An 11037-nucleotide genomic window follows, 5' to 3' on the forward strand; every position below is an offset into this window, starting at 1 on the left:
CAGCGGCGTGGAGGTGCCGTGATACAGGAAGCGCTAGGCACCCGGAGTGCAGAGGGGCCCCCTATCCGGGAGGGCGGGCAGGAGGTTGCCTGGGTGGAGGAACGCTTGGAGCGCCCGAGAACTGAAAACAGCTCTGTCTGACTGAGGGGGAGGGGAGAGTGGGTGGAGGAGAGGCAGGCAGCGGCATCAAAGCCACTTTAAGGGGTTTGGGTTTGTTTTGTTTTTTCAAAGGGTTATATTCCCTTTTTTTCCCCCCGGAAAAACAAACTATAGCTATGGAGAATAGGTCGGTGGTGGTTTGGGGTTAGGACTGGGGGAAAGCTTGGCTATATGAAGGGGTAGCTTGAGGGCGTGTTTCAGAGTGATGGCTAGTTGTGGTGGCCTCAAAATCTGTACACGTGTTAAAATGCATAGAACTACACACCGCATAGAATCCGTTTTACCGTATGGTACTTTAAAAAATTTGACATACACCCATGTCTCTACCTCAGGGGGCTTGGATTTTGTTCTGACGCAATGGGGAGAGACTGCAAGGTTTTGAGCTGGGAAGGGTGTAATTAGATTTGTGTTTCAGAAAGCTTGCTCTCCTTGAAGAGTCGAGAATGGGTTGGAGGAAGGAAGCAAGACTAGAGGCAGGGAGTCAAGTTAGGAGGCTGTTCCAGTAATCCAGGCACAATCCATAGGGACTTGGACTCATAGTCGCAGAGGACATGGGACGTGTGGACAGATTTGAGAGACGTTTAGAGTTAGAATCAATAAGACTGGGAAGTTGAATGTGAGGAATGAGGGAGAAGGAGATGGCGCTCATATTTCTGGCTTGGGCATCTCGGCATGTGGTGTGAGATGGGGAATACGGGATAGAGGCGGTGGAGGAAGATAAGTTCAGTTTCAGCATTGTTCTGTTGAGATGGGCTTGGGATCTCCTACCGGAGAGGCCTGTCCAGGAGCAGATGGATGGCCCTGGAGAGAGCTGAGATGGAGATGGAGGTTTAGGGAGGCATCAGCATCTAGCAGTGGGGATGTATGAGATTGCCTGAGGAGAGTTTTTAGAGTGAGAAGGTCACTGAGCTTTGGACAGATCCCTGGGACACATGGGCAGGCTAGAAAGGGCAGGAGGGACTTGCAAAGGAGACTGAAGATGGGGTGAGGTAAACCAGGAGAACGTAGAAGTTTCACGGAAGAGGAGGAGTCCAAGACTGTCCAATGCTTCTGAGAAGTCAAACAAGAGAGGGACTCAGATTTAGCAACGAGATCCTTGGCAGAAACAGTTTCGGTGGAGTGGTTTGGGCAGAAGCCAGACCACAGTGAGTTGACGAATGTGTAGGAGGTGAGGAAGTGGTGACAGCTAGTACAGTAGCTAGTACAGACAACTTTTTCAAGGTTGGTGCAAGAGTTTAATGTGCTTTACCACTGCTTAATTCAAATATAGCAGCCTTGTAGAATCAAACCGTTAGAACTATTTGGAAAGCAATCTGGAATGTGTAACAAAAGCCTTAACATAATTAAATACTATGATATAAGTTATATAAATTCGGGGGGTAGGGGAATATGTCCTAAGATAACCATAATGGATCATCTACAATATAATAAAAAACAAAGAAAAACACAAAATAAGAGAATGGTAAATTATATTTGTTGGTTAGAATACTGGGCAACTATGAAATTGATGCTCATAAGCTATATCTAATTTGGGGAAATGTTCACCTTGTAGTGGATCACATTTGAGGTTTTAATTGAGGTCCTACCCTCCCTGAGCTTCCTGGTTCCATTACCTTTCATTTCACCATTGAGATATCAATGATCACCTTAATGCACTAATTCATGGTGGGGTTGAAAGTCAAAGCACTTTTATAGGAGCTGCTGCTTAGGTGAAAAGTTTTGTTTGCTTTGTTAATTCTTTTGTTGATGTTTTCAGTGGACGCACTTGACTTTGAATATCAAAAGCTAAGTAAACTGGAAAACAGGAGAGCATAAACCATAGATTGGGGGGGTATTCAGAAGATGTAAGGTCCGTTTGCCAGACGGAGGTTAAAGTTTCTGGAGGCAGAGGAAGCGGATTGCAGCTTGCAGACAGAACCCCCGAAAGGTTTTGGGGAATGCAAAGATGGCTTGTGTCTCCCTTTCCAGGGTAGAGTTCAAGGAAATTGAGGGGTTGTAAGTGAGAGGTTCAATTAAGATGTCTGTTAGGCCCAGAGCTGGGGTTGTTTCTTGCTTGGCTGTTTATATAAATGAGATAAGACCTTAATGGCTCTCATCTTACAGACGTTCAAAATGGACATGGCGAAATAGCCAAGATACATCCTTACTGTGGAATTCTACTTAAGAATGGGTTTTAACACTATGTACTTTACGATCTATTTACTGACATAGAAAAATCTCCAAAATATGGTATTCAGTTTTAAAAAAAAGAGTGCAGAAAAACACATCCATTTATGTAAAATCACAGCACAGTTTTATGTATAGTTCCATGAATACACTAGAAGTCATTCTGAAAGGAAACACAGCAAGCTGAAAGCAGTGCTCGCTTCTAGGAAGAGAAGAGGGAGATGGGGGAATGGGAGATTTTGAAGGGAGAGTTTTACTTTTTACTCTAAATATTTTTCTTATCCTTTGAAATTTTCCAAACATGCATTGCTCATGCAATTAAAAATAAAAATGGTAACTTTCCACAAAATCTAGAAACTTGGAGAAGGGGGCAGCAGTAGAAATATGTATTTTATGCCTCATGCTTTCTGCTACTGACTTCACTGAAGTATTTTTAAAGTGGCTAATTCACTGCCCACCCCCGCAAAAAAAAGTATTTAGCCTGCATCTCTACTTCACCTCTGGATTCTGTACAATGTTTGATACCTAATCACACAGCATCATTTAATGTTATATGGCTTTTTTCTCAGGGGTGTATTTCATCTATATTTTAACTGGTGTAAAGTAGTTCTTCTGCTTCTCTCTTTCACACAGCACCTTGTGGGCGCTCAGTGAAGACTTAATGAATAAGCACCGGCTCATGTTCTTCCACCCTAAAGGAAGAAAGCTTCTTCCCCTCCTGGTCCTGTCAAAATCCTCCCTCCTCCCTCCCATTAGAATGTCTTTCCTATCCCATGTTTCCATAATGCTATGTTATAGCCATTATTTCACTGAATTACTCTATTCTATGTTTTTCAAGTCAGTCTTCTCTAGGCCAAGGCTTTGAGATCAAGGAACCAGATCTAAGTTATCCCTCCCTGCATTGTATCCTCCCAACCCAGCCAAAGTCTTGCATTCACCAGATGTTCCATAAATGCATGTTTGAGTTCAATTGAAATTATATAAAATTATATAGGCTTTTACAGAATCCTAAAAAGAGCTAAGAATAGTAACCCAACTACAGAGGCAACTTCCAGCAACAATTTTCAGTCTTAAGAAGGAAATCCTCAGCTCTAAGTAACTGCATTATTCAAGTCCAAGTGAAACAAATGGCATGCAGTCTCTTCACTGGTTCTTTTCTCCATATACCCCTGCAAGTAATTCTGGACAATAAATTCCTAATTGTGGAATTGCTTTGTCCAATAGAATGCACCGATTTGCATACTCATCAGTAGAATATAGTAGTGACTTACTAATACTAGGTGTCATCTTTGAGGACCAGTCATGTTAAATATGGTATCTTGTTTTAATCTGTTTCACTTTGTTTTTCAGTGAAGCAAAGAGTTCTGCCTACTCTCTCTCCCTGTGCCCACCTCAGGCTTTCCCTATATTCCTTCTAGTGTAAATCTAAAGCTCACATTTGCCTGCTGGGTGTTCTTTCTCCTTCTAACCCCATGAATTTGAATTAATAGGCTATGGTTTGCCAGAAATATGTTTTTCCCCCTAGGGGAAGAGGCATATTTGGGAAGTCCTGCCCCCATCATCCCAGGTCACTTCCCCTTTCTTTGCCACTGCCTCAACTATTCTCCTGGATCCACTACACAGGTAGCTCTGGCTATAGCCCTTGCTTTCTAAATGCCAATCCAGATTTCATATCTCAGGTCTCAGATGTCACTTCCTAACAGTACTGGGCACAGTGCCTGGCAAAATAATTGAAATTTGGTATCTATTAAATGAGTAAATAAATGAATGAATCCACCCATCTGCCTCTCCACCCATCCACTCCACCATTCTAAAAATCACTATAGCGCTTATCAGCTGGAGAGCACCAGTAGTTTGTCAGAGAAGGGCTTCAGCCAGCTGGGGGCGGCAGAACCCCACCAATGGCTGGGATGGTACTTGTAATTACTTAAGAGTATCTCTCCAGCTGTGAGTCTGGGAACTGGATTCTGATTTTGTTCCACTGGAGCATGTTTTTCTGTTGTGTGCTTTGTTTTACTCTTATGTCTTGCATTCTAAATGCACAAAATAGCATGTAGTAATATTTAAAATGATTCAATAACAATAACTTTTGTTGTCCAAGTGAGATTTTCTTCAGTGCAGGCTGCCTAGAGTAATGTTGCACATCCAAACCTCCTCTGACTTATAAAGCTACTCCATATGCAGCTACATTGCAGATATACCTGGGCTGAAATCACTTTGTAAAATGAGACCTGGGAGCACACAGAAGAGGCAGGCTGACCCTTGGGAGTGCCCTCTTTCTACAGGTTCTGCCCCACTGGAGGTAGGCAAAATGCGGTTTTTTGTTCACAACTCAGGACTCTGAATTGGCTCTAAAGGATGTTTTTGTTTTGTTTTAATAAATGGATGGCAAAGAAATCCTGGAATGGGGATGGGAATAGCTGAGAAGCATGTGAGCCTTGGAGTGTTTTCAGTTTGTCCAGGAAAACCCTCCCTGTTTCCTTTTGGCTCCACCAAAGTCATTGTGCAGCCCTGTGAAAGTCTGAGAATGTAGTTGGTGACTTATAAACACATCAGAACAATGATTTATTGCCCCAAGGATCCACCTACCTAGGAGGGTCCTGGAATTCTAAAGGAGTCCTCAATACAAATTTAATTTGAATTCACTTAACTTTTGAAAATGGGATATGTTCCCACTAAATAGGAAGATTCTTAAGAACAGGGACTAGGTCTTTTTGTGTTTGTATCCTAGGGACGTTTCATAGTGCCTGGCAGAATGTGGGCTCCATATTTGTTGAATAACATATGAAACTTTCTATTTGATGCCACTGAATCAAATAGAAGGTGACCTTGGGGAAGAAGGACCTCAATGTCTCGGGATCTCATTTTCCCTATCCCTCAAATAATAACCCTTTATATTTGAATATTGGCGTTAGTCTAAACCTTATGGACTCTATATTTCCTTTTATACTCACAGCATCCTGGAAGGGTAGGCTAAACAGGTGTTAGTGTCCTAGTTCCATAGATGAGAAAACTGAGGCTCAGGCTAAAATATTAGGCCAGGTCACCCAGCCACATCCTGATGCACTAAGACTGCAAACTCAGGTCTTTTGCCTCTAAGTATATCATGCTTTTCACTGTACCTCTCTGGATTATAAGAGATAATTGTACTAGTCAGTCTCTTGGAACCTTTTTTCTAGGTCCTGCAGTGGTTCCAAATCCTCTCTGCACATTAGAATTTGTGCAGAGTTTTAAAAAAAATAACCAGTGATCAAGACTGTGTGGTACTGACAGAGAGATAGACACATAGACCAATGGAACAGAATATAAAATCCAGAAATAGACCCAGACATATATGCCCAACTGATTTTCTATAAAATGCAAAAGCAATTCAATGGAGAAAGAATAACCTTTTCAAAAAATGGTGCTGAAGCAATTGGACATCTACAAGTTTAAAAAAATGAAACTCCACCTAAACCTCACACCTTATACAAAAATTAAAATGAATCACAGATGTAAATCTATAAAACTTGAAGGAAAAAAAAAACAGGAAAAAACCTTCAGGACCTAAGACTAGGCAGGAAATTCTTAGTCTCAACACCAAAAACATCATCTATATGAGAAAAAAAATTGATAAATTGGACTTCATCAGAATTAATAACATTTGCTCCAAGAAAGCCTCTGTTAGGATGAAGAGCAAGCTACAGACTTAGAGAAAATATCTGCAAACCACAAATCTGACAAAGGACTAGTACCTAGAATATATAGTGTTCTCAAAACTCAACAGTAAAAGAAAAAATTCAATTAGAAAATGGGCAAAAGACACAAACGGACACTTCACTGAAGAAGATATACAGATGGCAAGTAATGCACATTAAAAGCTGTTCAACATCATTAGCCATTAGGGAATTGCAGAGTAAAATCACCATGAAATACCACTACACACATATCAGAATGACTAAAATTAAAATAGTGACAACGCCAAATGCTGCTGAGGATGCAGAGAAACAGTATCACTCATAAACTGCTGGTGGGATGTAAAATGGTGTAGCCATTATGGAAGAAGACAGTTTGGCATTTTCCTATAAAACTAAACATGAAACAATTATATGACCCAGCAATTGAAATCTCGGGCACTTATCCAAGAGAATTGAAAACTTGTCTTTACACAAAACCTGGACTTGGATTTTCAGTGGCTTTATTCATAATAACGAAAAAAGTTGGAAGCAGCTCAGCTGCCATTCAATAAGTAAATGGTTAAACAAACTGTGGTACATCCATACCATAGAATACTACTCAGCACTAAAAAGGAATGAGCTATTGATACCTGCAACAACTTGCATGAATCTCCAAAGAATTATGCTGAGTGAAAAAAGCCAATCCCTACTTTCTCATAAGCCTTTTCAATATGCTCTTGAGGGGCTGGCCCCGTGGCCGAGTGGTTAAGTTTGTGCGCTCCGCTGCAGGCGGCCCAGTGTTTCGTTGGTTCGAATCCTGGGCGCGGACATGGCACTGCTCATCAAACCATGCTGAGGCAGCGTCCCACATGCCACAACTAGAAGGATCCACAACAAAAAATATACAACTATGTACTGGGGGACTTTGGGGAGAAAAAGGAAGAAATAAAATCTTTAAAAAAAAGAATATGCTCTTGAATTGTTTGCTATTATTTTGCTGAGGATTTTTATAAATATATAAATATATTGGTCTGTAGTTTTCTTTCTTGAGGTGTCATTGTCTGGATTTGGTATCAAGGTAATACTGGCTTTATAGAATGAGTGAAGAAGTGTTCCCTCCTCTTCTTTTTGGAAGCGTTTGAGAAGAATGGGTATTAATTCTTCTTTAGTGTTTCATAAAATTCATCAGTAAAACTGTCTTGTTCTGGACTTTTCTTTATTGGGAGATTTTTTTTTGTTACTGATTCAATCTCTTTTACTTGTTAATAATTTGTGAGATTTTGTATTTCTTCTTGAGTCAGTTTTGGTAATTTGTATATGTCTCAGAGTTTATCCATTTCATCTAGGTTATCCTATTTGTTGGCATACAGTTGTTCATAGTATTCTCTTAGGATCTCCTTTATTTATGTGAGGTCAGTATTAATGTCCCCAGTTCCATTTCTGATTTTAGTGATATATGTCTTCTCTCTTTTTTTCTTAGTAATTCTAGCTAAAGGTTAATTTTTGTTGATCACTTTAAAGAACCAACTTTTGGTTTCAATGATAATCTCAATTGCTCTCTCTTCTCTATTTTGCTTGTCTCTGCTCTAATCTTTATTACTTCATTCTGCTTGCTTTGGGTTTAATTTTCCAGACTTTATGTTGTTCTTAAGTTGTAAATTTAGTTTGTTGATTTGAGGTCTGTCTTTTTTTTTTGATGTAAACATGTGTGACTATAGATTTTCCTCTTAGCACTGTTCTCACTGCATCTTGTAAGGGTTGGTATGTTGTGTTTTCATTTTATTTATCTCTAAGTATTTTGTAATATCCCTTGTTATTTCTTCTTTGACCCATTGGTTGTTTAATAGTATGTTGTTTAATTTCCACAAATCTTTTTAGTTTTCCAGTTTTTATTCAGTTACTTGATTCTAGCTTCATTTCATTTTGGTTGAAGATACTTTGTATGATTTCAATCTTTTAAAATTTATTAAGATTTTCCTGTGGCCTAATATAGGGTCTACTCTGGAGAATATTCCATGTGCACTTGAGTAGAATGTGTGTTCTGCTGTTTTTGGGTGGAAGTCCTATATATGTGTGTTAGGTCTGGTTGGTTTATAGTGTTGTTCTATTTCCTTACTGTTCTTCTGTTTAGATGTTCTATTCGTTATTAAAAGTGGGGTACTGAAGTCTCCAACTGTTATTGTAGAAATGTCTATTTTCCTCTTCTATTGTGTCACTGTTTGCTTCATATGTTTTGGGGCTCTGTTGTTAGGTGTGTATGGTTTGTAATTGTTATAACTTCTTGATGAATTGACCTTCTACCAATATATAATGTTCTTATACCAATATATAATGTCCTTCTTTGTCTCTTATGATAATTTTTGACTTAAAGTCTATTTTTTTCTGATTTTAGTATAGTCACTACAATTCCCTTTTGGTTACTATTTGCATGAAATGTCTTTTTACATCTTTTCACTTTCAACTTGTTCATGTCCTTAGATCCAAAGTGACTCTCTTGTAGACAACATATATTTGGATCGTGTTTTGTTAAATACATTCTGCCAATCTCTGCCCTTTTTGGGAGAATTTAATCCATTTGCATTTAAAGTGATTACTGATAAAGACTTACTTCTTCCATTTGCTATGTGTTTTCTGTATGTCTTGTACCTTTTTTCTTCCTTATTTTCTCCAATACTGCCTTCTTTTGTGCTTAATTAATTTTTTTTGTATTTTGATTTCCTTTTGTGTGTAATTCTTAGATATTTTCTTAGTGGTTACCATGGGGATTACAATTAATATCCTAAATTTATAGCAGTCTAGTTTGAATTGATTCCAACTTAACTTCAATAGCATAGAAAACTGCTCCTATACAGCTCCATTTCCTCTTTTAGGTTGTTGTTTTCACAAATTACATCTTTATATGTTGTGCACTCATTGACATAGATTCATAATGATTGTTTTATGCATTTGTCTTTTAGTCATGTAGGATATAAAAAGTGGAGTTAAAAACCAAAAATAAAATAATGCTAGCTTTTATATTTATCTGCGTAATTACTTTAACTGGAGATCTATATGTTTTCATATGACTTAGTTACTGCTCAGTGTCCTTTCATTCCAACCTAAAGAACACCCTTACCACTTCTTGTACGGCAGTTCTACTAGCAACAAATTGCCTCAGCTTTTGTCTTTCTAGGAGTGTCCTAATTTCTCCTTCATTTTTGAAGGATAATCTTGCCATATACACAATTCTCAGCTGCCAGTGTTTTCTTCCAGAACATTAAAAAATATTTCATCCCACTCCCTTCTGACCTCCATGTGTCTGATGAGAAATCTGCTGTTAATCTTATGGAAGATCCCTTTTTCATACTTAGTTACTTATCTCTTGCTGCTTTCAAGATTCTCTGTCCTTGGCTGTTGACAGTTTGATTATGTGTCTCAGTGTGAATCTCTTTGTGTTTATCCTTCTTGGAATTTGTTAAGCTGCTTGAATGTGTAGATTTATGTCTTTTATCAAATTTGGGGAGTTTTTGGCCAGTATTTCTTCAGACATTCTTTGTGCACCTTTCTCTCTCTTCTCTCCTTCTTGGATCCCCATTGTACATGTGTTGGTGTGATGGATGGTGTCCTACACATCTCTTAGGCTCTGTTGAGTTTTCTTCGTTCTTTTTCTTTCTATTACTCAAACTGGATATTTTCAGTTGATCTATTTTCAAGTTCAGTTTTTTCTTCTTCCTGCTCAAATCTGTTATTAAAACCTTCTAGTGAGTTTTTCATTCAATTATATTTTCACCTTCAGAATTTCTGTTTCATTCTTTTTTATCATTTATATCTCTATATTAATATTTCCTATTTCTTCACATTGTTCTCCAGTTTTCCCTTATCTGTTTTTTTCATGGATTCCTTTTTAGCTCTTTGAGAATAGTAAAGACAATTGATTTAAAGTCTTTTTCTAGTAAATTCAATGTCTTCCTCAGGGACAGTTTCTGTTAATATCATCTGTTAATGGGCCATACTTTCTTGTTTCTTTTCATACTTGATAATGTTTTTGAAAACTGAACATTTTGAATATTATAATGTAGCAACTCTGAAAATCAGATTGTTTCCTCCTTCAGTAGTTGTTTTTTTTGCTTTCTGTAGGCTTTAGCTATTTGTTTGCCTAATTAGTTTTCTAAACTATTTTTGTAAAATTTTTAATCTTTGTTATAAGTAGTCTCTGAAGTCTCTCTTTCTTTAGCTTGTGTTCAGGTAGTGTTTTGACAGGTTTCCTTGAATGCTAGGAACTTAATGGGAGAGAGAGAGAGAGAGAAAGAGAGAGAGAGAGAAACCTCTCCATGTCTGTGTGCATTGGCTCAGTCCTAGGGCATTCCTTCAGTACTCCTTCAACTCACTTCAACTCCTAATTTCTCTGGCTAGAACTTCCAGTATGATGTTGAATAGCAGTGATGAAAGAGGGCATTCTTGTCTTGATTCTAATCTTAAGGGGAAACCTTTCAGTCTATCACTATTGAATATGAGGTTAGCTGTGGGTTTTTCATAAATGCCCTTCTTGGGTTTTTGTTGTTTTGTTTTGTTTTTTGTTAGTTTGTTTGTTTTCTTGTCAAGCCTGTACAGAATCACTGGTCTGGTTACAGAATAGAAACACTGAATGTTGGAAGTGGAAAGAACTTCAAAGTTTATAGTCCAAATCTCTCATTGTACAGATAGAGAAGCTGAAGCCTAGAGAGGCCAAATATCTTATCCAAGTTCACTAGGTTCTTAAAGGCAGAGCTTGGACCAATGATAATATCTATGTTTTATTACCTGCCTACTGAATGTCAGTTACTATACCAAATAACACTATCTCATTTACTCTTCATATTAATCTTATGAGGTAGATACTGTTATCTCTATCTTACAAATGAGGAAGCTGAAGCTTGGAGACTTTAAGAAATTTGTTCAAGGTCACACAGCTGGTAGGTTGATGAGCTGTTGAATCTGGGTAATCTTACATGAGGAAGTAAGGAAATTTTCAAAGGCTTATAAAAGCTTGTCAAAGGAATAGACCAACTTGAAAGGATTCTACTGGCCAAATGTATAA

The sequence above is a fragment of the Equus asinus genome, chromosome 2, assembly GCF_041296235.1.
Source record: "Equus asinus isolate D_3611 breed Donkey chromosome 2, EquAss-T2T_v2, whole genome shotgun sequence".
In the NCBI taxonomy this organism is placed as follows: domain Eukaryota; kingdom Metazoa; phylum Chordata; class Mammalia; order Perissodactyla; family Equidae; genus Equus; species Equus asinus.